Raw genomic sequence first — 23,058 nt, 5'->3', positions numbered from 1 at the left:
GGGCAGCCCCCCCTCTGCAGGAGGACCCCTCCTTTGCCTGCTTTTTACACACACCACACTCTCCGTGCCATAAAATAACGTTTCTGTAATAAAATGGAGTAGAAATGTGTCGATGCTAGCATTTTAGAACATTCCCGCTCCAGTGCTGTGGGAAATCCCTACGTTTACGTTAAGGAGGGAAGCTCTGCGAGAGTAGGGGCTAAAACAGTGTGGAAAAAAAAAAGGCCCTTAGTAAGAAGACATAGTCTGGGCTTTAAATAAATGACACCAAGGAGGTGTGTGTGTGCGTGTGTGTATGTATGCAGCCCGCACGCTGTTTTTACACATGTGTTCCCGCCGCCCCTGGTTTATTGTTTGTGTTTCAGAGAAAGACCAGTAGAAGAGTGTGTGGATGCTGCCTGCATTCTGGCCCAGAGTCTGGACTCTGTCCTCTTCTAGAACATTCTTCCTCTTCCTCCCCCTGTAGGCTCTCTTGCCTTCGCCAGCTTGTCAGGATGCTGCCAGCTCCGGGCATGGGGCTGTGTCTGCCCCAGCGTGGTGGAGAGCTGGAATCTGAGCACTTGAGCTTGGGGACAGGTCAGCTCGGGGAATGGAGACACGGCCATGGGAGGTACGAGGGCGGGGCGGCCCCAGGGCTGTGGGGGCCTCCAGCCACAGGGCCCCTGACTGTGCTCACTGCGTGGCCTTGTCAATATTTGTGGTTAGCGTCCCCAGCTCCCCTGGTCTGGTTGAGCTTCTAGTAAACGCACGGCCTCTAATTGACTGCACTCTCGAGGGCGTTCATGATTGCTAATAAATTACTCCATCCGACTGTAACTTTCTTCCCTTCCTTGCAGCTGCCCACCTTGAGCCCACAAGAGGAAGGAGCACGGGGAGGAGGTTATGCTTGTGGGGGGTGCAGAACAAGGGAAAACAGAGAAGCCGGCTTGGACCATCTCTTGCGATGTGCCCTCTGCGTTATCACCCGCTGGCCCCGATGCCAGCTGACAGACCTCATCCAAACACTTGGCTGGGCTTTGGGGACTTCTTTTAACGCCTGGTACGTGGGCAGTGGTGAGGAGGTCTGTCCCTCTTCTGTGGTCTCTGTGCACTTGAGGAGGAGGGGTCTTGAGGGTCTCTGAGGTCAAGGGGAACATCCATGGGGAGACAGGCATCACTCAACACCTCCATTCTCCGACGTGGGGAAGACACAATTGTGTGGCTCTCAGCAGTGACCTCAGAGTGTCCACATGTCCCGGAACATGTGTCCTAGGTGTGTGCATCCTCCTGGTTCCTGGTGGCCATGTGTCAGTGGCTCAGAGTCCACACACGGAGGCCACAAGTGGCTGTTCTGATGGGGCTTAGAGGGAGTGGGCCCGGCTTATGCCTGCCCTGTAAAGCCTCTCAACCGAGGGCTGGCCTTTCTCAGTTTCCCGTTGCCCGTCGAGGGGCCTAGAGCTAGGCTCTGGTGCAAAATTTCCCACAAGCACCTGGCCCTTCTCCACGCCTACCCTTCTTTTACTGTGCACTCCCTGGGCACTCGATGATCTGAAATCCACTTGGAAGGGTTTTTGTTTTGTTTTGTTTTCCCTCCTTGACACCTTGGAATGCAGTGGGCCGTCTCTTTCTGCTGAAGGATTTCCCATTACCCTGTGGGCTCGAAGGGGGACCCCAGGCCCAGGGCACGGAGGTAGCGTACGTGGTTCTCATCATGGGTTTAGTCCTGTCTTAACTGCCCCGGGGATGCTGCCCTATTTGCCCCCCTCTCTGTACCGAGTCCCCCCGACAGCAGCGCCCCGCCCCCTCAGGCCAGCCCACCTCCAGCCTCTCTGACTGAAAGGAACGTTCATGCCTGGGCCATCTGTTTGTTTAAACTCACCCCGTGCCAGTCCATGTTAAATGCAACAGAATGGAGAAAAATGTCATTCTTTGTCGGCTTCTGATCAAAGAGAGGACTTAAAAAAAATTCAAGATGGATTTCTGAAGGACAATGTTGTACACATTCCCTGTGTTTCCGAGCTGCGGTGGTTAGTTGATTTTGGGGGGAAAAATCTTTTTCCCCCCTTTTGGTCCCGGGGAGAAAACACTCACACAAACACATCTTGGCACCACAAACATTGCAAGATGGGCCCTTGTCTGTAGCCTCCCCGGCTGGCTGGCTGGCGGGTAGAAGGTGCTGGCTTCTCATTTATCAACAACACGAGAGAATTTGGAATACGACTCACTGCAGCGTGCAGACCCTTTCCTCCTTCCGCGGGCATTCAGGGCGAGGTCGCTGTCGTCTGGGGTGGCTCAGGACCCAGGATGCTCCCCCCGTGCCCAGAAACTGCCAGCCCGGCTGCCCCCTCCGTCTCCTTCACCCCCAGCCATTAAGAGTACGTTTCTCCCTCGCTCCTCCAGCCGTGGAGCAAATGCAAATAAAAAGCACTTAGAATGGTTAACATTTCCTGTCACTGAAGGCATTCGTTAGGGGCGGGGGTCGCTGAGTTTTCAGTGTATTTTCATAGGAAAACTCATTTCAGATCTGCGGCAGGAACTCGGACAACTCACACAGCGGGCCTCGGGGTTTGCCGGGAGCCCGAGCCCTGAGTCAGCCGGGTGACCCTTTATGTCATGTGGGTACAGGAGAGCAAATACCCGGCTTCACACTGAGGCCAACCTGGGGCCCAGCTCCGGTCACGGGAAAAAATAAAATAGGCTCCTGCCCACCCCCTCTCCCCTTGACGCATTTTCTTTTCCTTCATGGGAGAAACCCTCTCCCCCCAAATTTGGTAATTTATTTTGTTGTGTTTCTCTATTGATCGTTTAGCTAGTGAGTTTGCTGGCTTCCTGGATGCTCATTTCTGGTTCTGCACAAAAGAGCCACGTTTCCTTTTGGAACCGGGACCAGGAGACCGACAGCAGCAGACATTGGAAATCGTGAGTCCTCTTCCTCCAGCGCCTCTCTGCCCCTGTCCGTCCGTCCGTCCTGCCTCCCCTTTCTTTCTCTACCAGCACACTGTCTGTAGGGCTCCTCCGTGAACCCCTCTGGCAGCCGTCGGCACCACTCTGGCTTTTGGAAAAGGAACCTCTACAGTTTCTGCACAAACATCCATGGGGAGGGGAGGGGTGGGGAGGGTGCTTACCAGCGTGACTCCCTCCACTTCTCATTTGGAGGCTCCGAAAGATGGCGAAAGTACGTAGAAGGAGGCTGGCTTATTTCAGGGCGAGCAGTGAGTCCCCGCTGAATTTACCTAATAAAATGAATTTTAAAATTTTCATTTTCTCATTTTGTTCCAGCAGAAAATGAGCTTGCCTTTATAATGTCCAGATCTTTCAAACTGAGTGAGAAATTAAGTTACAAAATGTAAATACTTTGGTATACATGCACGCGCGCGCACACACACACATATATATATATATATATATATATGAAATGAAGTAATCCCTGACGGTAACGCAATAGCAAGCCTGACTTTAGGCTCCTAGGACACTTAAAAAAATTTTTATGATGTGCAATAAAGAAAAGTAAGGTTCAGTAAAAATGTTTCTCTTTAAAAATGGATGCTTTGTGATACTTAATAAATTTAATTGTAATTTTCATTTAACATGAATTGCTTATTTCTTAAAAATCTTCTGAACGTCTTTGTGAAATATTGGGAGGATTGTAAGAATGTTAATATTCTAGTCTACAATTTACTTCTTTTCACGAAACTATTCCAGGGAGTCAGGGCAGTTTTGAAAGGACACAGTTCTCCGATGAAAAGAATACCCTGTGCTCAATTACGAAGAGAAAGTAATTAATGCTCAAATTTCAAGGCAAATCCAGCGATCGGTTAGGAGCAGGGAGAATGAGAAAAGCAAGCCAGTTATTTGCCTAAGAAAATCCAGAAATTGACATCATTCGGATGGATAATCGGAATGTGATTATATTTTTAGGGAAGAGTTACACAAACTTCAAAAATGGTAGTTGTTTTGCTTAAGTGCCTGGAAAGGGGATTCAGAATAATATTTGGGTTATCCTAGTTTTGTGCTCTCTCGTGTTCGTGAAGCCTTGTCAGGTTAAAGAACCCCAGGGTGGGTGTGAGCACGTGTGTGTGTGTGTGTGTGTGTGTGTGTGTGTGTGTACCCCCTTTGCCCCCAGCCCGGGGGGAGTGTGGGGAGGAAAAGGTGGGTGCCGACCACTGGGAAAATAAATCTTCACCCCAGAAATTCATAACTCATCTAAAACTCTTAGAAATTAAACATAGCAACGCTCTCACTCTCTTTAACCTTCTCTTTGGGGGTGACAGGGGAGGGCAAGGGGCTAGAGTGTTTTCACAATTGCTGCAGACCAGAGGCATGTCAAAAGGCTGTGGCCACTTTCCTGCGCGTCTGCCTGGAGTATCCCGTCCTTGCCCTCCTGGCTATGAAACCACGGCACAGGGCGACTGAAACACATTTTTGAAGCTTTCTAATTGGATTGCCAGAGCAGAAACCTTGGCCTTCTGACGCGGCTCCCTTGCTGCCCGGCAGATGGCGCTGTGACTTCTGGAGTGGCCCGAGGGGGTGGGGGTGGGGAAGACACTGAGATTCAGCCCGAAATCCCATCAGGTCCCCCCATCAGGTCCCCCTTCACCTCCCCCGGAGTGCGTCCAGTCAGCTATAAACGTAAGAAGTAAAGAGTTTTTGAGGCCTCACTTGAAACACGCCGAGCTGTCAAAGTATTTAAAGTATTTAAGCCAAATGTTAATTAGCAAATGTGTCGCCCTCCTGGAATGGTCCGAGACGGCGCCCAGCTAGCATTCAAAGAAGTATTTCCCAGAGATGTTTGAGATAAAAATGGAAGAAGCTTAGTAGCTATTTCAAGATCTGATCTATGGCCTGTTTATATTATACAGGAAAAAAGATACCCTTACGATACTCCCGTAATAATCACGCAGAGTGTACATGGCCATAGCACTGCGTGGAATTTTATGTGCAGACAAATGGCCAAGGAAAATCAGGCATGTGCAGATAGCGATGGGATCAGAGTCTCACCCTCTCAAAAACGGCTTTTCCATACGTGTGGGAATACGCGCCCTGGACCTTGGCTTTTATTCTGTCGGCACCTGCTAAAATGTAGCTGCCAGATTCTTAAGGCTTCTACCCTTCCTCTCCCAGGAGTGCTTTCAGGATGACGGTGTCCTCCTCCTCCACTGGGAAGACTGTCTATTTCAAAAGTAAACAAATATTTTTTGTCCCTGTCTTTTGCCAGGGAGAATCCCAAAATATGATGAGCACATCCTTCAATATATTTAATGTTAAAATTAAAATTGAGACAATTTTGGATGATTCCAATGTTTTTGTTCTTCACGGGACAACAGGATTCCTTAATTTGTTTTAGGTAATAATTTGCCACATTGTTTTTTTAATTTGAAAAAAAAAAAAAAAGCATGCATGTTGAAACTACTTGAAATGCATACCAAGAGAAAGGTTTATTTCTTTTCCTAAAAATGATGTTATCGTTTGTTTTGGGGGAAGAAAAAGATGGTAAGGGAATTAATTTGACTCCAAATGTGAAATAATATTTAAGGACATAGATATGAGTACATGTAATATAGTAGAATGCCTTCATTGCGTCTAGTAGTGATAAAATATTGTTCTTTAAAAATTTAATCGAATGATGTGCTGGCTTTTTTTTTTTTTTTACCCGTATGTATTTACAAACTGCAAGTTACCTACTGTTCGTAAGTCTGCGTATTAACAAGATGATCGTGCAAGAAACCCAGCTGTTTAAATAAATTCTGTTCTGCTTTAAAGATTTTGCCCTTTGGGGGGAAAGTCATTTAAGTATTGAGTGGCAGTGACCAGCTAACAATAGTTAAAATGAAAATAAATCTTCCCGAAACTTAGTTCTAATTTTCTTGAGCAAGATACTAATCCATAAAAAATAAACATTGTTTATTGAGCCACATTTGTATCAAGTGAACCTTTGTAAACTGATACGGAGAAAATATGAACTTGTATGTCCCAAATACTTTGGTCTGTGAGCAGAACAGAGAGAGCTATTTGATATGTAGAAACTGAAGAAAATAACATTAGTGATTCTGGAGAGAGATCCTTTCAGATTTGTGCAGACCCAGGGAGGTGATCGTATTAGAATTAACACAAAAATTTTTGTGTCACTGGGCACCGTGGCTTAAGGGATAATTTAATGACACCAGATATTAATGCTGACTTACATTTCTGCTCCGGCCAACCTTCTTACCATCTTGTTTATTTCCAGAAATCACATTCGTGACAGTTCTAATAGGCCATTCAACAGCGAACATTTTCTCATTTAGCCGAAAATATTTCAGGTTTCAAAAACCCAGCAAGGAAAAGCGCTTTCAGACTTCATGTATATGAATAAGCTTGTTTGGGGCAAGACTTTTGTGGAAAATGAACTCAACCAGACTATTTGCCCAATTTCAGTCTAAAATATTTTTATGTTTCCATTTACCGACCGACCAGGCTGCTGGGACCTGAGTCGATGCAGGGGTGATTGTCTCTTCTCTTCTGGGCTTTTACTGTTTTAATTTTTACTTCTTAAATACTTTTTTTATACTTCAGTCTTTACTGTTTTATTTTGGTGAAAGGGTGGAAAGTGGCCCGGGTGCCACGTTTGCCTGTGGGTTTCCAGAGACGCAGAGGCCTGGGTGGCCAGCAGGGAGGACAGGCCGCACAAATCCCTGGCTAGGAGGAGGTGCGCCATTGCAGAGTCTGAGTCCTGTGTTTGTAAACTTCCCACTTTTTGTTTTTTGAGAAAGTCACGTCTGATCTCTGCCAGCAGAGGTGGGGAGGCGTATTTACTTCCCTCCTAACAGCTGAATGCAATCAGAGCTCTTACTCTGTGTTGTGTTTTAGTTAAAAGGTAAAAGAAAAGAGAAAAAAGATACCCAAACAAACCAGAAGACACATTCAGCATCCAGTCTCGGACAGTGAATGGATAGAGCCGTCAGTGGGGGGATAAAGCCCACAGGACACAATGCGTTTAGCTCCTCCTCCTTCCCTCCCGTGAAATTCTCTCAGAAGGAGATGGGGAATCGTGGGATTCCATTCAGGGGTCAGCGAACACGTTTAGGCTGCATGTCAGGAGAAAGAAGGCTGAGATCCTTTGTGCAAACAAGTGCCAGAAGCTCAAATCCCTGCCTGTCTCTCAGAAATGCTCTGAGTGTCTCTGAGCGGTTTGGGGAAACAAGCCTTGCGTGCCACCTTTCTCAGTGGCCCTGCCACGGCCGCCTCCAAGGTGCCCAGCAGGAGCCGTGCCAGGGCCCCAAAGTTCCACGCTGACATTCCCCTGGAGGGGGTCTGGGCACGCAGGCGCACCCCCAGGCTGCGGCTGGGCTTGCCCTGCCGGGGACAGAGCCACGTTCCCAATGGGAGCCCTCGGATCACCCGGCCTCGCGGCACCAGCACCTGTGGCCACGGACCCGGCCTGGACAGGGGCTCAGACAACAATGCCATGTTGCCGTTCTGTGATGGCTGCTCTCGCTGACCACCCCGGTGCCCCACCTTCTTGGAACCCTAATCTTGGACACTCAGCCACTTAACAAATTACTGTGTTTTCGTTTGCCGGTTGACTGTCTCCCCTGCCTAGAATCTAAGCATTGGGATTGTTGCAGACTTACGACAAGGGTGGGTGTTAATCCAGAGGTGGCCATGTGCCAGGCATGGCCTGGGACAACTGGATACTGCCTGCCAGGGTAGGGACTGCTGTTCCCCTCGTCTGACGGTGGAGGAAACTGAGTCCCGGGGAGGCCGAGTGAGACCCTCGAGGCCTCACAGCTGCTGTGGACTCGAATCCAGGCCAGGGGATCACAGACCCCATGTTGTGCAGCAGGGCCTGAGCGCTGTGCTCAGTCGGTATTTGTCGAGGGAGGTGTCACTCCTGGAGCAGGAGATTGGGGCTCACGTGGGGCTGTGCCCTCACTCGCTGCTGACCGTGGGGGATTCCTTAAACTTCCTGAGCCTCGGTTTTCTCCTGCATAAAATGGAGCTGGCAATCTTCCTTTTCCAGGTTGTGAAGATTTGAGACTGTGAATGCAAAGGCGGGGCCCATAGAACGTGCTGGATAAAGGTCTCTGGGCCAGTCCCTGGAGCCCCGAAATAAACGGGCAGAGGGGGCTGCCTGGCATCGCGTCTTGGCCACCTACCAGCTGGACACCCCAGGTGAGTCTCTTGCACTTGCTGGATCTTGGTTTTCTCTCCTGTTCCTGCTTCAGAGGCTCACAGAACGAGGGAGAGTGGAGGCCACGGTCTTCCCGAAGGCATTCGCACACCCTGTGACCCTCCCACGCCAGTGCCTTGTGGTGGGAAGCGTGGCCCACAGACCAACGGTGTCGGCGCCGCCTGGGGGTTGGTTAGAAATGTGGAGTCTCAGGCCCCACCGAGACCTCCCACATCAGACTCCGGGTGTGTGTGCCCTGTCCTGGCCGCTGCAGAAGCACTGCTCTGGAGCACACGGGGGACGGAGGGGCAGGTGCCCCATAGCTGGCCCTCTGGGGGCCCTCGGCCCTCGGTTCCTCCCCTCTTCCCGTCCTTGTCCGTCCTGTGCTGCAGGGCCCTGAGCGGCTGCCTGCACAGCCTCCCGCGTCCCTGCTTTCGGCTTGTCTCGGGGGAGGCGGGAGCCACAGGGCATTCAGCCCATGGTGCTGCTTGCAGGGACAGGCCCTCGCCTGCCCTCACGTCCCGCAGTCCGGGGATGCTCGCTGCTCCCTGTGCCTGCGTGTCCCCTGAGCCCCACTCTGGTGGGCCTTTTCCGTCTCCGCAGCAACCGGTTCCAGGTATTGGATTCGCTCGTTTGAAGTGCTCCGCGAAGTTTCTGCTTTTCTTGGTGGGATCTAGTACCAGCCACGTGGGGCAGGGGTCTTGAGGTCACAAGGTCCGGGCAGGGATTGCAGCTCTCCCACTGGCGTGTGCCATAGCCCTGGAAAAGTCAGCCTCCCCACCGCTCCTCCCCCTGCCCCCACCTGCGGCAGGTGAAATGCATCAAGGGTCCTCCGCTGAGGATTTGCAGCTCCTTCTACCGAGAGGCAGGTGGGTTTCCTCGCCCCTGGATCCAGGTCTTGCCGTCTGACTTGCTTCGGTCAGTGGGACGTTAGCAAACGTCACACAAGCAGAAGCTTGGAGACACACGTCCCTGTTTCCACCAGCACTCTCGCGGCCCTGCTGCCAGCATGAGATGTGGCTGTGCCGGCCTGAGGAAGGACGAAGAACGCGCAGCCCGCTCGCCCGGTCAGCGCCGTGGAGCTCCTGCACACGTAAGTCAGCCGAGCCAGTGTCGGCGGGGACGCCCAGCCGACTGCCCAGGCGCAGGGCGAGTAAATGCTGCGCTTGCGTGTCGCGAGGCTTCGTTGTGCAGCCTGCTGTGGGGAAAGCTGTTACCCAGTTGCCAGTGTGACGAGCCGCTCGCGTGGTCTAAGATGGCCCTTGAGAACACGGTCGTGAGGCCAGGCCGACGGAGACTGGGATTCCGGCTCAGCCATTTCTGAATGGCCGTCCTTGGGGAAGTCGGTTTGTTTCTCTGGGCCGGCGTGTTGTCCTCTGTAGAGTGGGGATGACAGTAGGACCCACCTCAGGGGGCTTGTGGGAATTGAGGTGATATGTGTAAGGCACAGCAGGTAATAACTGTCGCCGTTGTTCTGAGCAGGATTAGTGATAATATTGTTACAAAAGCCAACAACCACGATCCAGCCTTCACTCTCCTCTCTCTGATCCCTGACACGTGCCCTTGAGGTTTCAGCCATGCTCACGACTGCCTGCTCCTCAAAGGCTCCATGCTGCCTCGTGCCTCAGTGCCTTTGCACATGCTGCTCCTGCCCCTGGGGTGCTGAGACTAGCGAGTCTCTTTTCTTCAAGACCCCACTTAAGTGCAGTGAAAAACTCAGGGTGGTTATCTGAATATTTCCCGTCTTTGTCCTGTCCTGTCCCGGCTGTCATATGCACGAGCATATTCTCAATTCTCAATTCTCAAGGGGTCCCCTTGAGTTAGCCAGATGCCCTCACTCATTCATCTAGCCGAGAAGCTACTGTGCACGGGGTGCTTGGACGGCTCTGGTCTCCGGCTGCGAACAGCATGTCTGTCGGGGCCCATAGTCCCCTGGGAAGGCAGACACGTGCGTGGGCAGCCACAGGCTTTGCAGGCAGGGTTTGATGGGGCCGGAGGTGCACAGAGTTTCAGGGAGGCTGTCCAGATGGGCATCCGAATGGAGGTGTGAGAGGTCAGCCTGATGTGGGTGCAGAGGAATCCGGGCCTCTGGGTGAGGGATCCTGGGAGGGGCACGGGGCTCTCCTGTGGGCCCCAGTGGGGAGGGGACTGTGAGGGCAGGTGTGGCCTGAGACCCGGGCGGAGGTCGGGGTGCAGGGGGCTGCTCTAGCTTCATGCCACTTGTCTCCAACCGGGCAGGCGGGGTGTGGCCACCCTGGTTTGCAGATGCAGACGCTGAGGTCCCTCCTGGGAGGGGATCCCTGTCACTCACCACCCAGGGTGGGGGGAAAGCAGCTCTGGGCATCATATTTATGTCTCGGGAAACTGGGAGGCTGGTTTCACTGCAGGAACAGATAAGATAAAACAAACAAACAAAACACTTATTTCAGGGCATGGAGGGAGCCTGCCATTCCATGCCCCCAGGAAGCCAAGAACATAGCGACTGGATGGCGTGCCTTTCGACCGTCTCAGACGGGCCAGGGGGAGGCGGCTTCCATGGGGGCCACCTGGCTGCGTTCTGGTGTCCCCTTGTGCAGGAGTGGTGGGGCCGCAGCCCTTCACGCTCAGCGAGCGCGTCAGCTGGGACCACGTTGGCGGGCAGTGACGGGATCGGGCTGTCTGAGGCCCCGGGCGGCTGGAGGAGGGCAGTCTGAGCGGGGGCCCGGCTCCCCCGTCTTTGGGGCCCAGAGCCCGTGGGCTCTCGGTCACGAGATGTACCCCGCACCCGTGAGGCTCAGGGCCGCACCAGCTAGAGGTGCGCTGTCCTGTCGTGGCGGAAGGGTTCTCTTGGGCAGCTCACCTCCGTCATCCTGGCTGCGACGCCGTCACCTGACCACTCTCGCTGCAAAGGAGTCTGGGAAACTGCATATTTTTAGTCGGGTCCACTGCCAAGCCAAATAACACCAGAATCCTGTCAACAAGGAGGGGTGGGGTGGGGTGGCGAGCAGATGTGGTCAGGCAGCCAGCAGAGGGCTGGGAGCGCAGCGTGGGTCATCGGTGACTGCTACGGACGCCCTCCCAGTTCGAAGGTGAGGGACACGTTTCTCTTTGCAAAAACCCTTCTGGCGAGACGTTTATTTCCTCGCATTCTGGAGATTTCACTCACGAAAAACGAAATGAATTAACATGTTTCTACCGGTTGGGAAAATACGGGGTTGGGTCTTGGCCAAGACTTCCCCTAAAGTGGGTGGCATCTTTTTGGACGGTTGTTCCACGGAGAAGGAAATGGGGGCACCGAGAGGTTGGGGGTTCACGCAGCGGTTGGTGACAGAGTGGGCTTCAAATGGCAAACCCCCGCCTGGCCCCACGGTCCCGGCCGCAGCCCCTGAGGGTGTCTCTGGGCCTGCACAAAGTCTGGGGGCTGCAGGGGCCTGGGGTTGGGGTCATGCTGGGGATGAGGGCTCCCCCTTCTCAACCACACCCTGGGAGGTGCCACTGCCTCCCTGGTCCTGCTGTAGCCCCCACAACCCTCAGGCTCCTGGGTGACCCGGGGGTTTCTGCCAGCGGGCTCTCTGAGCTCAGAGCCTGGCCCTGGGAGTGAGCTCTCTCTGCTTCTGGCTGACAGCCTCCTCCTGACCTCGTTGCACACTGTGGGGCCAGAAAGGGCTCTGGGGTGGCAGCTGGTGGGACTGGGGTTCCTGGTGGGGAGCTCAGGAAGTCTGCTGGCCGCCTGTGTTCACACACCCTGAGACGCTGGGCACGGCGCTACTCCCCGCACCCCTCCTGGGCTCTGAGGTGCTGGGCGGGGCACTACCCCCTTCCCCTGGTCTCGTGGCTGGTTCCCCTTGAGAGTAGGCAGCTGGGACCCTGCCGGGGCTGCTGAGAAGAGTCTGAGCAGGGTGGTGCTGGTGCCTGGGAAGAGCACGGGAGCAGTGGTTGTCCTGGCAACTCGACCCAGGTACCAGCCCTTGGGTGCCACAGGGACACTTCTCAAGGGGAGCGGGACACGGGCCCCATTCTCATGCTGTCACTGAGCCCTCCTCAGCCTCGGACTCCTGGCCCGTTCTTTGGGAACGTTCCCCAGGTTTCCCTCCCAGGGTTGCCGTGAGTTTTAGAAAGAAAATCATTTCAATGGTTAGCGTTTACGGAGCACGGATCACCGGCCAGGCCCTGTGCTGATCTGCTCACGGGACCGTGTTTCTGGTGCGCAGCTGGGTGTCCGAGCATGCTCGGAGTGAGGATCAAATGTGTGCCCTGCGTCTCCAGCCCGTCCTGTGCCAGGTGACCCTGAGCCGGGTTCCCCTGCCCATCACAGAGCAGGAGGGCCCTGATGAAGGTTTTGTGGCTTCCGTCGCAGGGCGTGAATGAGCAGAGGCAGCCCCGCATCTCCCCGTGGCCCTTCCTGGGAACGTCGTTGCAAGACAAGTGATAAAGGAGATGGGGAAGCACGGTGCGGAAATGACGTACGGTCAAGCTGTGTTCCCCAAACGGGGGCTGTCCGCCAGTGGGCTCTTACCAGGGGTGAACACCCTGCCCCCCCTTGAATCAGAGAACACTTGTACCCGGTACAAGTAGGTGGTTACGGACACGTCTGTGTCCCACGGACCCTGCCACGACACCTATCCAAGTTGACACTTCTGTGTGTCGCACTTAGCTTTTGTGTCTTCGGTTCACGTCGGGGTTCGGTAAACATGGAGTTAACAACCCGTCTGTCTCTTTAGAGTGCTGAGGGGCTTTAGGGCATTCCGTGGGGGGAAACCTTTTCTTGAGAGCCTTGCTCAAGGAGGTCTGGTCTTACTGCACCTTCCTTTCTGGGAAGAGGCCCGGAGCCACTCAGAATTCGTCTTTGGACCCGGTAGTGCGGTCATAGGCGGGCATCTTCCTCTCTCGCAAGAAGGGTTCCGAGATGCAGGCTCGCCTGGCTGACACGGATGCCAACTGGGAAGGCGTTGGGCTTCCAAGTCACGAGTGGCCCAGCCTGAAGCGGTCCCTCCAGCCACGTGAGGAGGCTGTCTGGCTGCTGGTGCTCTCAGGCAACTTGCGTCCACACCCCGTGGCTGCTGTGACAGCTGACCACCGGCCCGGTGGCCCCAGTCTTCAGTCCGGAGGTCAGAAGTCCGAAGTCAAGGTGTCGGCAGGGATGAGTCCTTCTGGAAGCACCAGGGGTGAATCATTGCCCTTCTCAGCTTCTAGGGGCGCTGGCACCCCTCGACTCAGGGGCCCTCTGTCCCTTCGCCCAAGCCGGCGACGTGGCGTCTTTCCACCTCCCTTCCGGTCACATCTGCCCCCTACTGTCTCCCTGTGCTGTAAGGACTCGTAAGGACCCCGGTGGCTACACTGGGCCACTCAGGTGCTGCACGGTGCTCTCCCTCTGTTAAGGGCAGCTGATGAGAGACTCCCACGGAAGGTAACGTTTTCACAGGTTCTGGGGACTAGGATGTGGACGGTTCTGGGGGCCCATCGTTCTTTCTCCTACATTGCCATGACCTGTCCCATTGTGGTCTCAAGATAGCTGCCGCATCTCCAGACATCACGTCGGCATTCAGAAGAGGAAGGAAGAAGGGCTCCAGGACTGCGACAGCTGGGTCTGTGTCATTTAATCAGGAAAGCAAACGGTTTCCCAGGAGTGTTCCAAAAGATTCTATTTACAGGCGGCCAGGGAGAAGCGGGTAGGAAGACCCCGGCAAGCGCACACGTCCGTGGTGACGGCTACAGTCCCCTTCCCGAGTTCCTGAATGCGTTTCGGCAGGTCTTGGTGGACCCACGGCAGGAAGCGGGACATGGTGGCTTCCAGAGCGCGTCTCCAAAGTTTTCTGTGGGCTCGTGATGGCAGCTGTAAAATGAACTCGAGGACCTGCCCCCGGATCAGTGGGGCAGGTTCTGGGCTTTACTGGTGATTTCTCCCCCAAAACACGCTCACTCTGCCTGGACTCATTCAGCTAACCTGGAGGTGAGGACACACATCCCACGGGCAGCGTGGGTCCCTGGTGGCGGCAGGAGCTACAGAGGACCCACTAGGCCACCCCTCCCCCCCCCCGACGCCCGCGTGGTCACAACATACCTGGGAAATAGCTGACACTTTCGAACCCTCGAAGGCTGGTTCTCCCAGGGAGCTGGCGACTTGTGGGAACCACAGAGAGGGACAAGGCGAGACCCCTGCCCTCCACAGGGACACAGCTCCCAAGTGTCGGGCCCCTGCACTGTGCAGGCTGTGTACTACTCTGATTGCGGCTGGGTGACACCGGGCAGGTGACTGGACCTCTCTGAATCTCATTCCCTGGCCTGTGAGGGCCACGGGGAGGATCACGCGTGGAAGGGGCGTGGGAGGGTCCGGGCACACACAGCACACCGGGCGCCAGCTTTTACCTGCTTTGTCACCCTTTCCGAGGCACGCAGGCCGCACCAAGGCTCAGTGTCTGCATCTGACCCCGCGGGGGCGCCACACACAGCCGGGGTGGAGGGTGAGTCAGTTGGAGCCACGTTCTTCGCTCACGCTCTCAGAACGAGCCTCGCGCGACGCCGCTGAGGGTGGCCTCTGGGTCCCAGCTTAACTCCCCCCCCCCCCCCCCACCCCCCCACCCCCCGGCTCCGTCCCACGTCTTCTCCGCGAGTGTCTGTCTCTGGGTGGAAGCCACGGAAGGGGCCCACGAGCCGCACCTGCTGGGCCTGGCTGGGAGGGCTGACGGGGCAGAGCAGCGGGTGCTGTGGCCGCCAGGACCCTCCGTGCGCACCAGCTGCTTCTCTGCACGCGCGACCGCAGCGAGCCCCACGACTAGGCTGGGAGGTGGTGTCCACCTGCAGCAGCCCAGTTCGCAGGTGGGGAGACTGAGGCCCCGAGCAGCAAAACCGCTTGCCCAGGGCCCCACAGCCAGTTTGCAAGTCAGCCTGAGGCCTGATGTCAGGGAGGAGCACCGGGCACCGGACCGACCCAACAGACCTGTGGCCCCTCCCCCCAGGTCCTGTCCCGGAGCTTTGGGGGGAGGCTGGGGGGCCGAGGCAGCTTCCCTGCGGTGCGGTGCTTAGGGGCACCTTTCTCATGTTACCCCAAGCCCCGGCAGCCCCACCGTCCCCAGGGGGAGGTGAGAACCTGGGAATTCTCTTATCTCTGCCCAGCAGGATGCGTCCTGTGTTGTGGCCCCACCAAGGTTTCCAAGCTCCGTGATGAGCTTGCAGATTTCTGCCTGCGATGGCTTGGCTGCCCTGTGGCCGGGCGCCCCGTGGCCCTGGCCTTTTCAGCTGCTCCTGGCCCTTGGATCCTCTGGCAGGCCGGTCCCAGCGGACAGCGGTGTGAAATGCAGGGGTGAATTCCTGCCCTCAGCGTTTCCGCCCATTCTTTGCGCGGAGGCAGCCTGTGGGTTCCCTGCCAGGGCCGGGGGGCCTGTGGTGGACGCAGTGCCCTGCGTGGCCCTCGGGGGCGCTGTGCAGGCAGGCGAGGGCAGGACAGGCCTGCCTGCCTGGGCTGGGCTGGGTTTCCGTCCCTCCTTTCCCATCAGTGCCACTTCTGAGAGGTGCTGTCATCCAGCTGGGAGCGGATGGAAAGCGTGTAATTAATGCAGTTCTGTGCTGCAGTGTGGCCGGTGGTCTCAAGCCCACCTCCAGGGATGGCTGTTTGAAAATGCAGATTCTCATGGGGCGCCTGGGTGGCTCGGTCGGCTGAGCGTCCGACTTTGGCTCAGGTCACGATCTCATGGTCCGTGAGTTCGAGCCCACGTCTGGCTCTGTGCTGACAGCTCGGAGCCTGGAGCCTGCCTTGGCAGACGCACTCCGTCTGTCTCAAAAATAAATAATCATAGGGGCACCCCGGTGGCTCGGTCGGTTAAGCATCTGACTTCGGCTCAGGTCATGATCTCACCGTTCATGAGTTTCAGCCCCGCGTCGGGTTCTGAGCTGACAGCTCGGAGCCTGGAGCCTCCTTCGGATTCTGTGTCTCCCTCTCTTTCTGTCCCTCCCCTGCTCATGCTCTTACTCTCTCTCTCAAAAATAAACATTAAAAAAATACTTTAGGGGCGCGTGGGTGGCTCAGTCAGTTAAGCGTCCGACTTCGGCTCAGGTCATGGTCTCGCGGTCTGTGAGTTCGAGCCCCGCGTCAGGCCGTGTGCTGACAGCTCAGAGCCTGGAAGCCCCTTCGGATTCTGTGTCTTCCTCTCTCTCTGCCCCTCCCCCACTTGCACTCTGTCTCTCTCAGAAATAAATATTAAAAATTAAAAAAAAAGCAGATTCTCAGGCCCATGGTTCAGAGTCAGGCTAGTTAGGCCTGGGGTCCCAGGAGGGACTGTTCACACGAGGCCCCAGGTCATTCTTGTGAGCAGGCTCGTCGGGAAATGCTGGCTGGCAGCTTGGTCGGCTCTGGAGTCAGGCCGAGTCAGGCTGAGTCTCAGCTTCGCTGCGCCTCCTGGTCTCTGCTTGTCCTAGAGCCTCTCAGAACCTCAGTCTCCTCCTCTACTGACTGGGGGTGATGTCACCTCTTACGGGGTTGTTGGGACAAAAGATTAATTCTTAATTCTTACTGTCCATAATGATGTTCAAAGACATGGCCTTCCTGGCAAAGTTTCTGATTGTCACGAGCACCGGACATACCCCACCCAAGCGAGTCCAAAGCAGAGAGACCTTGAGCGTTCGGAGCCTCCTCTGAGGCCTCATTGCGGGACCAGTGCTATTTGCACTGCAAGTTCCCAGATGTTGGCAATAAAGAAGAGACTCAACTTCTTTGCTGTCCCCTGGGGTCCAGGAGCCCTGAATTGGGACACACTGCGTAGTCCTGGGGTTCTCAGGGCTGAGGGCCGACTCTTCTCAGGACGGTGCAGGCAAAGGGGGGGGGGTTGGGGCAAACACTCGCGTGTCCCACGAGGAGGCTGCGCGACACTGAGCTCCCCTCCGGAAACGCCCGCTGAGGTCGCGTCAGGCTGGGCTGCAGAGACGGTGCACATCAGGCCTCAGTTCCCTCCTGCGTAGGGTGGGGTGCTACAGCTCCCACTTACCCTCCCTGGAGGGCTCGGGCTGACGTGCACTATTTGAGGGTCAGCTGGCGGTCGAGGTGGTGGACACGTGCCCTCTTTCCCAGGCGAGAAAGCCGGAGGGGCCGGGAGGGACTGCTCACCTGGACCAGCACCTGGACTGCTGCTGAGGGGTGCAGCTGGCTTTGAATTTGGGCCTGTCAAGAGAGCCTCACCCCTGTCAAATCGGCAGGGAGGTGGCTGCAAAATTGTGGAAGAGACCTGAGTGGGCGGTGGGGGTGGGGGTGGGGGTGGGGCTCAGGTAGGTCCACTGTTTGTCAGCTCCAGGATCCTTTTTTTTTTTTTAATTGTTTTAAATGTTTACTTATTTTTGGGAGAGAGAGGGAGAGAGAGTGCAAGCAGGGGAGGGGCAGAGAGAGAGGGGGACGCAGAATCCGAAGCAGGCTCCAGGCTCTGAGCCGTCAGCATAGAGCCCGATGTGGGGCTCGAACTCATGAATCTTGAGATCATGACCTGAGCCACCCAGGCGCCCTGTCCCACGTTCCTTTCTCAGAATTGGTGTGAAGGGGAGCCCGGGGGGGGGGTCCTCAGAGTTTTGGGGTCCTTGTCTTCTGTGAATTTTCGACTGTGTCACAGGGAATCCCCAAGTACGATTCAGGGTTTCTGTTGACCCAAGGCAGGAAACTGCAGGCTTGGGTCCGGCTTTATGTTTATTGGCTTATGTTTTCCCAAAGCAGGGGCACAGTCCAATGCGGACTATGGTGGCCAGACCGAATGGCCTCGTGCTGTCTTCCTGAGGCTTTCTGGGGGGAGGAACACACACACACCTACACACATTCACACACATTGATTCACATGCACACATAACACACGAGTGCACACACATGCATGCACAGATCAGTTCACACGTATACCTACACACGCAAGCACACACGCAAGCATACACACGTGCACACACACATTTACACCCACCTACGCAGACATTCACACACATGCACACACACACACGCTCAGTAGGAGACCAACTTGGGTCTTAGAAATCAAGGCGTCCACCTCCCACCCCACCGTCCCATGCTCCTTCCTTCCTCGTCTTGGGGACAGGGGTATTGTGGGTGTCCTCCAGGCCGGTTCCTGTTCAGATTCAAGCTCTGCCACCGTGTGATCTGGGCCATGTTGCCGGGTATCTCTGACCCTCAGTTTCTCGTCTACAAAGGGGCACTGTAACAGAACCCACCTCAAGGCTGGGTGCAGACTGGGCATGGGAGGTGTCTGGGGGAACGTGGGCGGGCCGCCAGGCTCGCAAAGCCACGAGCCCTTCCAGGCTGCATGGCCACTACCGTCCCCTGCCCAGCTCTCTTCCGACGCCTGGGGTCAGGCGTCACCAGCCTGGCATTCTGTCCGCCTTTCCCGGGAGCGTGTCACTGTGTCCTTCTGGGGAAACTAACACGTGTTACCTGTTACTACATGTCTCGTTTCAACTTAGGGGTAAACGGGGGCCCTGCTCTCAGAGGCAGGTCTGTAGACAACGTCTTCTTGAGGAACTAGTGTGCCTTATTCACTCCCAACCTGATGGAGCCCACTGCAGCCAGCCGGGCACTGGGTAGACCCAAGCCCCGCCCACCAGGGCCACGTGATGATGGGGAGGATGAGGACATGAGGCGGTGAGCAAGGAGGTGTGTGGGAAGCATCTGTGGTCACCAAGCACTGTGGGCCACGTGCCCTCCTGGACATGGGGACAGAAGGGTGAACGGGAAGGCTCCAGAGCCCCAGCGGGGAGGGTGCAGAGTGACCCCTGTAGTGAGGAGCTGTTGTCCTCCAGGCAGACACGGGAGAAAGAGGGGCCCACGCTAAGGCTCAGAGGCAAGAGCTTCCTGAGCGTCCGGGGCCGCAGGTGCCGTGGCTTTAGCGGAGCTCTGTGGACGGCAAGGTGGGTCAGACAGTGACCTCCCAGCTGAACACTGGACTGGCTGGAGCTTCTAAGACAGGCGGGTTTCTTGTAAGCATCTAATTACAGGTGGCTTCTGAGTCCTGGAATTGTCACCAGGAACCCCCAGCTCATACTGAAATGGAGCCATCACATGCTGGATGATGTCACCACTGGAATGAATTACTTGCGTATTTAAGGCCTTGTTCCTTAGGATGTTCTAGCACTGAATTGTTTACAGAGTAGGCTGCCTTCCCCGGGAGTGGGGACCAAGAGGGAAACCTGCCTAAGGATGGCCTTCTTGGGCATCTCTTCACATTAAAAGTCTATGCCGTCATTGCTTTGCATTCCGTAGTATACGCAGAGGGACTTCAGAAAGCCATTGTGTCCCTCCCATTACGTTAGCACAAATGATGATGTTTCTATACTTCATGTTTATCTTGGGCCTTCTTACAGTCTCCTTATTTGAAAAGTCAAGTTGGCCTTAAGGTGATAGATGACAACCTGAAACACAGTCCCTCTTCCTAAATGTCAGTCATTCACACCTTAGTAAGAATGGCAACACAATCTTAAGAGGAGGTTTTCAGTGACAACCTAAGGTGAGACCATTACAACCCAGGATCTCCATGAGGGTCAAGAAGAGGGAACAGTGATGTCCCCCAAAGAGTCAAATATAATGAGGAGATTGGAAGAAAGACATCTCGCCAGTTTCCCCGTTGGGTCTTACTCTCCCATGGTTTTCTGGTTTGTGGTCTGCTCTAACCAGGCCCTGGCAGAGATCAGGGACGAGATTCTCCTATGGAAACTTCTCTCCCTGGCCAAGAGCTCAAGTGTCTTGTTCCTTCCTCCATCGAGGCTTCTGATCTGTTCTGGTCTCTGTGTCTTTCCCTTTTCTTCAGATCGCCAGGGCACTGAGAATATCAGCGCGCGGGCTGTGCTGGGAACATTTGGCATTTTCCAAACCCTTGTGCAAATCCTTAAACTTTGTTCCATACATATAACATGTTATCTTGTGTGCATATCACGTTTTTAATTAGTTAAATAATTAAGTAACTGTACCCATTCTGCTTCTCGCCTAGGCTCAAATCCCAGTTCTGCCACTTGTTGGCTGTGTGACTTTGGGCAGATAACTTAACCTTTCTGCACCATGGTTCTCTAATCTACAAATGGGAGATAAAAACAGCACCTAGGCTGTGTGAGGATTCAATTAGTGAATTTGTGTCAAGCCCTAGGAAAGGTGCATCGTGTGTGCATGTGAGCTCCATAACTGGTAGAGGACTTTGCCCCATGCTGGGAAAGACCAATTTGACTTTTTCAGAACAGACAGTAAGATGTGATCCTTTGCAGCGTGAGATCGTTTCTTCTCTGTGCCGACAGCTTCGCGGGGAGTTTCTCTGGCTTGTTTACATGCAGAGGGCCTGGGCAGCTCTGTGGCAGCAGGGTGATCCCCATGTTGGGGTGCCCACCTGTTGGTGCTGATGGGGGAGGCAGGACCAGAAACACTTCCTCCCGGGTGGGCTGCCCCGGGGCAGACGGCCCCCGGACAGCAGCCTTGGAGGTAGTCGGTGAGGTCTGAGCCTCTGGTTTGCTGGGATCTGGCTCCTGGAAGAGTCCGCCCGAGTTCTCGGGGCTGCTCAGCCCCCCAGATGCACTCTTGGATCTCTCAGGGCGTCTGTGATTTCCCCGGGTCGGCCTCTGGGGGCCTGTGCATGGGGGCCCTTCCGTGTGTGGGGGGGACACATGCCATTTGTCAGTGGCATGGGGTGACTCACTGGGCACCCCTCGAAGATTGCTTACAGAGTTCAAGGCTGGTCGCCCGGGCACTCATTATCAGATCTAATTGTGGGCTCGGATTTCACAAACCGGGGGGCTGTGCAGGTGGAGGACGGGCCGCAAAGGTCATGCCTAAAAGCTTATTAAACCACTGGTGTGAAAGGTAAGACCATCTGGATGCCATTTGACAACTTAAGCGGTAATTACACCATTTGGCGCAGGAATTAGAGAGAGTGGTGGCTTGCACTGCGGCGGGGATGGCCTGGCTCCGAGGGGGTGCTTCCTTTGGGGCGAGCCCGTCCTGGCGTCTGCGGGTCCCCGTCCTCGCTGCGGCTCCTGGGTTCTCGGCCGAGCCCCTCCCCCGCCGGTGGAGCGCAGGGCGGGGTGCGGCTGGCCGTGCTCCCCTGCTGCCCCGCGGCCCCCTGGGATAACCAGGAGCACCTGCTTCCCAGCGGCCGCCCGGGGAGGGAGGCGGGGGCGGCTTCCAGCAGAGCTCCACCCCCAGCAATATGGAAGCGTTTAGCAGGCTTTGCACCAGGCAGGGTAGCTGAGACCTGAACCTTCAAATTACAGCCATTCCCGGCCGAGGAAAAGTAAATAAACAGTTCACAGCTGCAGCCAACTCAGCCCAGGACTGGCTATCTCTTCTGATTGCGGGACGAGTAATTAAGTGGGAAATGTGAGCCCTCAGCGTCAGGGAGAGATGATAAAGGTCTGGGGGCAGTAAATCCCCCCAGCTCCGGAGACCTTCCGATTAACCCGCGCAGGGCCGGCGGGGGCAAAGCCGGAGCAGGAGCGCCTGTAGAGCGATTGTCAGTGACTAACTGAAAGCTGCCGTCTCACTGTGCCTTGTTAGGGGACAGGATTTGTGTGACTGTGGATTCCCCACCAGCGCGCCCGAGAAAACACCTCAGAACGGGTGCTGTCTGCTTTAACCCGTTGTCCTGGACCTAATCGTGTCCCTGAAGAGTTCACGTTGGAGTCTCAACCCCCGGGACCTCAGGATGGGACTGTGCTTGGAGACAAGGCCTTTGAAAAGGTGCTTAAGGAAACCAAGTCAGTGGGGTGGGCCCTGGTGCCCTTAGGACAGAAGAGATGGGGACACAGACACGCACAGAGGGAGGGCCATGGAGGATGGAGGGGCACGGCCACGTGCACGCCCAGCAGAGAGGCCTCGGGAGAAGCCAGCCCTGCCCACGCCTGGATCTCAGACTTCCAGCCTCCGGGGCTGGGGGCGTGAGTCCCTCAGCCGCCCAGCCTGTCGTGCTTTGTTTGGGCAGCCGGAGAAAACGGTGCCCCGATCTCTGTGCCCCGAGAGCAGCATGTGCCTTAGAGCGAGAGCTGACGGGTGGGGGGCGACCCGGCCGGAGCCAGACCCCTGCAGGCGCGCACTCACCACGGCAACGGCGTCTCCAGTCGCGCATGTGGAAGCAGAGGCCTGGGGAGGCTAAGCCAGGAGCCGCACAGCTGGGACCCGTGGGGGAACCCGCTGCCGAGAGTTGGGGTTCTCAAACCTGGCTGCACGGAGTGGCCTGGCAAGTCTTAGAAAGCAGGGGTTCCTGGGCCCCACCCCAGACAGAGAGGTGCTGGACCTGGGTAGCGGTTTCCAAGGTACCCCGGGGGATTTTCACGTGTGGCCAGGGTTCAGGGCCGTTGGTTCACACCTAACCTTGCTGGAGTTCCTTTGTCAAAAGCAGCGGCACAGCAGGGGCTCACGTCCTGTCTTTATTCCCATTTTTCTGTGAAAGATGTGGGGTCCTCCTCCATGGTCAGCCGGCTTGTCTTTACTACCAGCGCTACCTCTGGAGCCCAAGTGCCTGGGTTCAAATCCCAACTCGATAGCTTAGGTGTAGCTGTGTGACCTGAGGCAAGTCACTTGACCTCTCTGGGCCTCAGTTTTCTCATCTGTAAAATGTGTCTAATAAGAGTAACTACCTCCTAGGGTCGTTATCAACCACATTAATGTTTGCAAAGCACCTGCACGTGGACAGTGCTAGTAAAACGTTTGTTACGAACAAACTGTCTCATATATTTGCCCCTGGATGGTAGGATGCTGGAGAGTGGGGGTAGGAATGGGAGACGGAAACCTGGTATGACCAGTTCTATGTCTCCCCCAGGGCACCGAGGGGGCTTCAGGGAATCTTGGTGGGAGGGGACGGGGCACCATCTGTCCAACGTGTCCACCACCTGCCCTCACCCCACCCACAGTGTGAGGGGCATTGTGACAGCTGTCTCGTTCTGTTCGTGTGGAAACCATGATTTTCAGGGTCCGGAGGCCATAGAGGGATGCACACACGAAA

At 55.5% G+C, this 23,058-nt stretch overlaps 1 long non-coding RNA gene across 1 annotated transcript; it reads left to right on the top strand.

Annotated features, from left to right (window-relative positions):
* The first annotated feature begins 226 nt into the window (after nucleotides 1-226).
* On the top strand, nucleotides 227-3,494 carry LOC125916444 (uncharacterized). Its single transcript, XR_007455912.1, has 3 exons — nucleotides 227-576; nucleotides 837-1,039; nucleotides 2,789-3,494. It is a non-coding gene; the product is annotated as an uncharacterized LOC125916444 (long non-coding RNA).
* The last annotated feature ends 19,564 nt before the right edge of the window (nucleotides 3,495-23,058 follow it).

This window comes from Panthera uncia (genome assembly GCF_023721935.1).
Source record: "Panthera uncia isolate 11264 chromosome E2 unlocalized genomic scaffold, Puncia_PCG_1.0 HiC_scaffold_20, whole genome shotgun sequence".
NCBI lineage: Eukaryota > Metazoa > Chordata > Mammalia > Carnivora > Felidae > Panthera > Panthera uncia.
The sequence above is the reverse complement of the archived record's forward strand: the minus strand, read 5'-3'. Positions and strand labels throughout refer to the sequence as shown.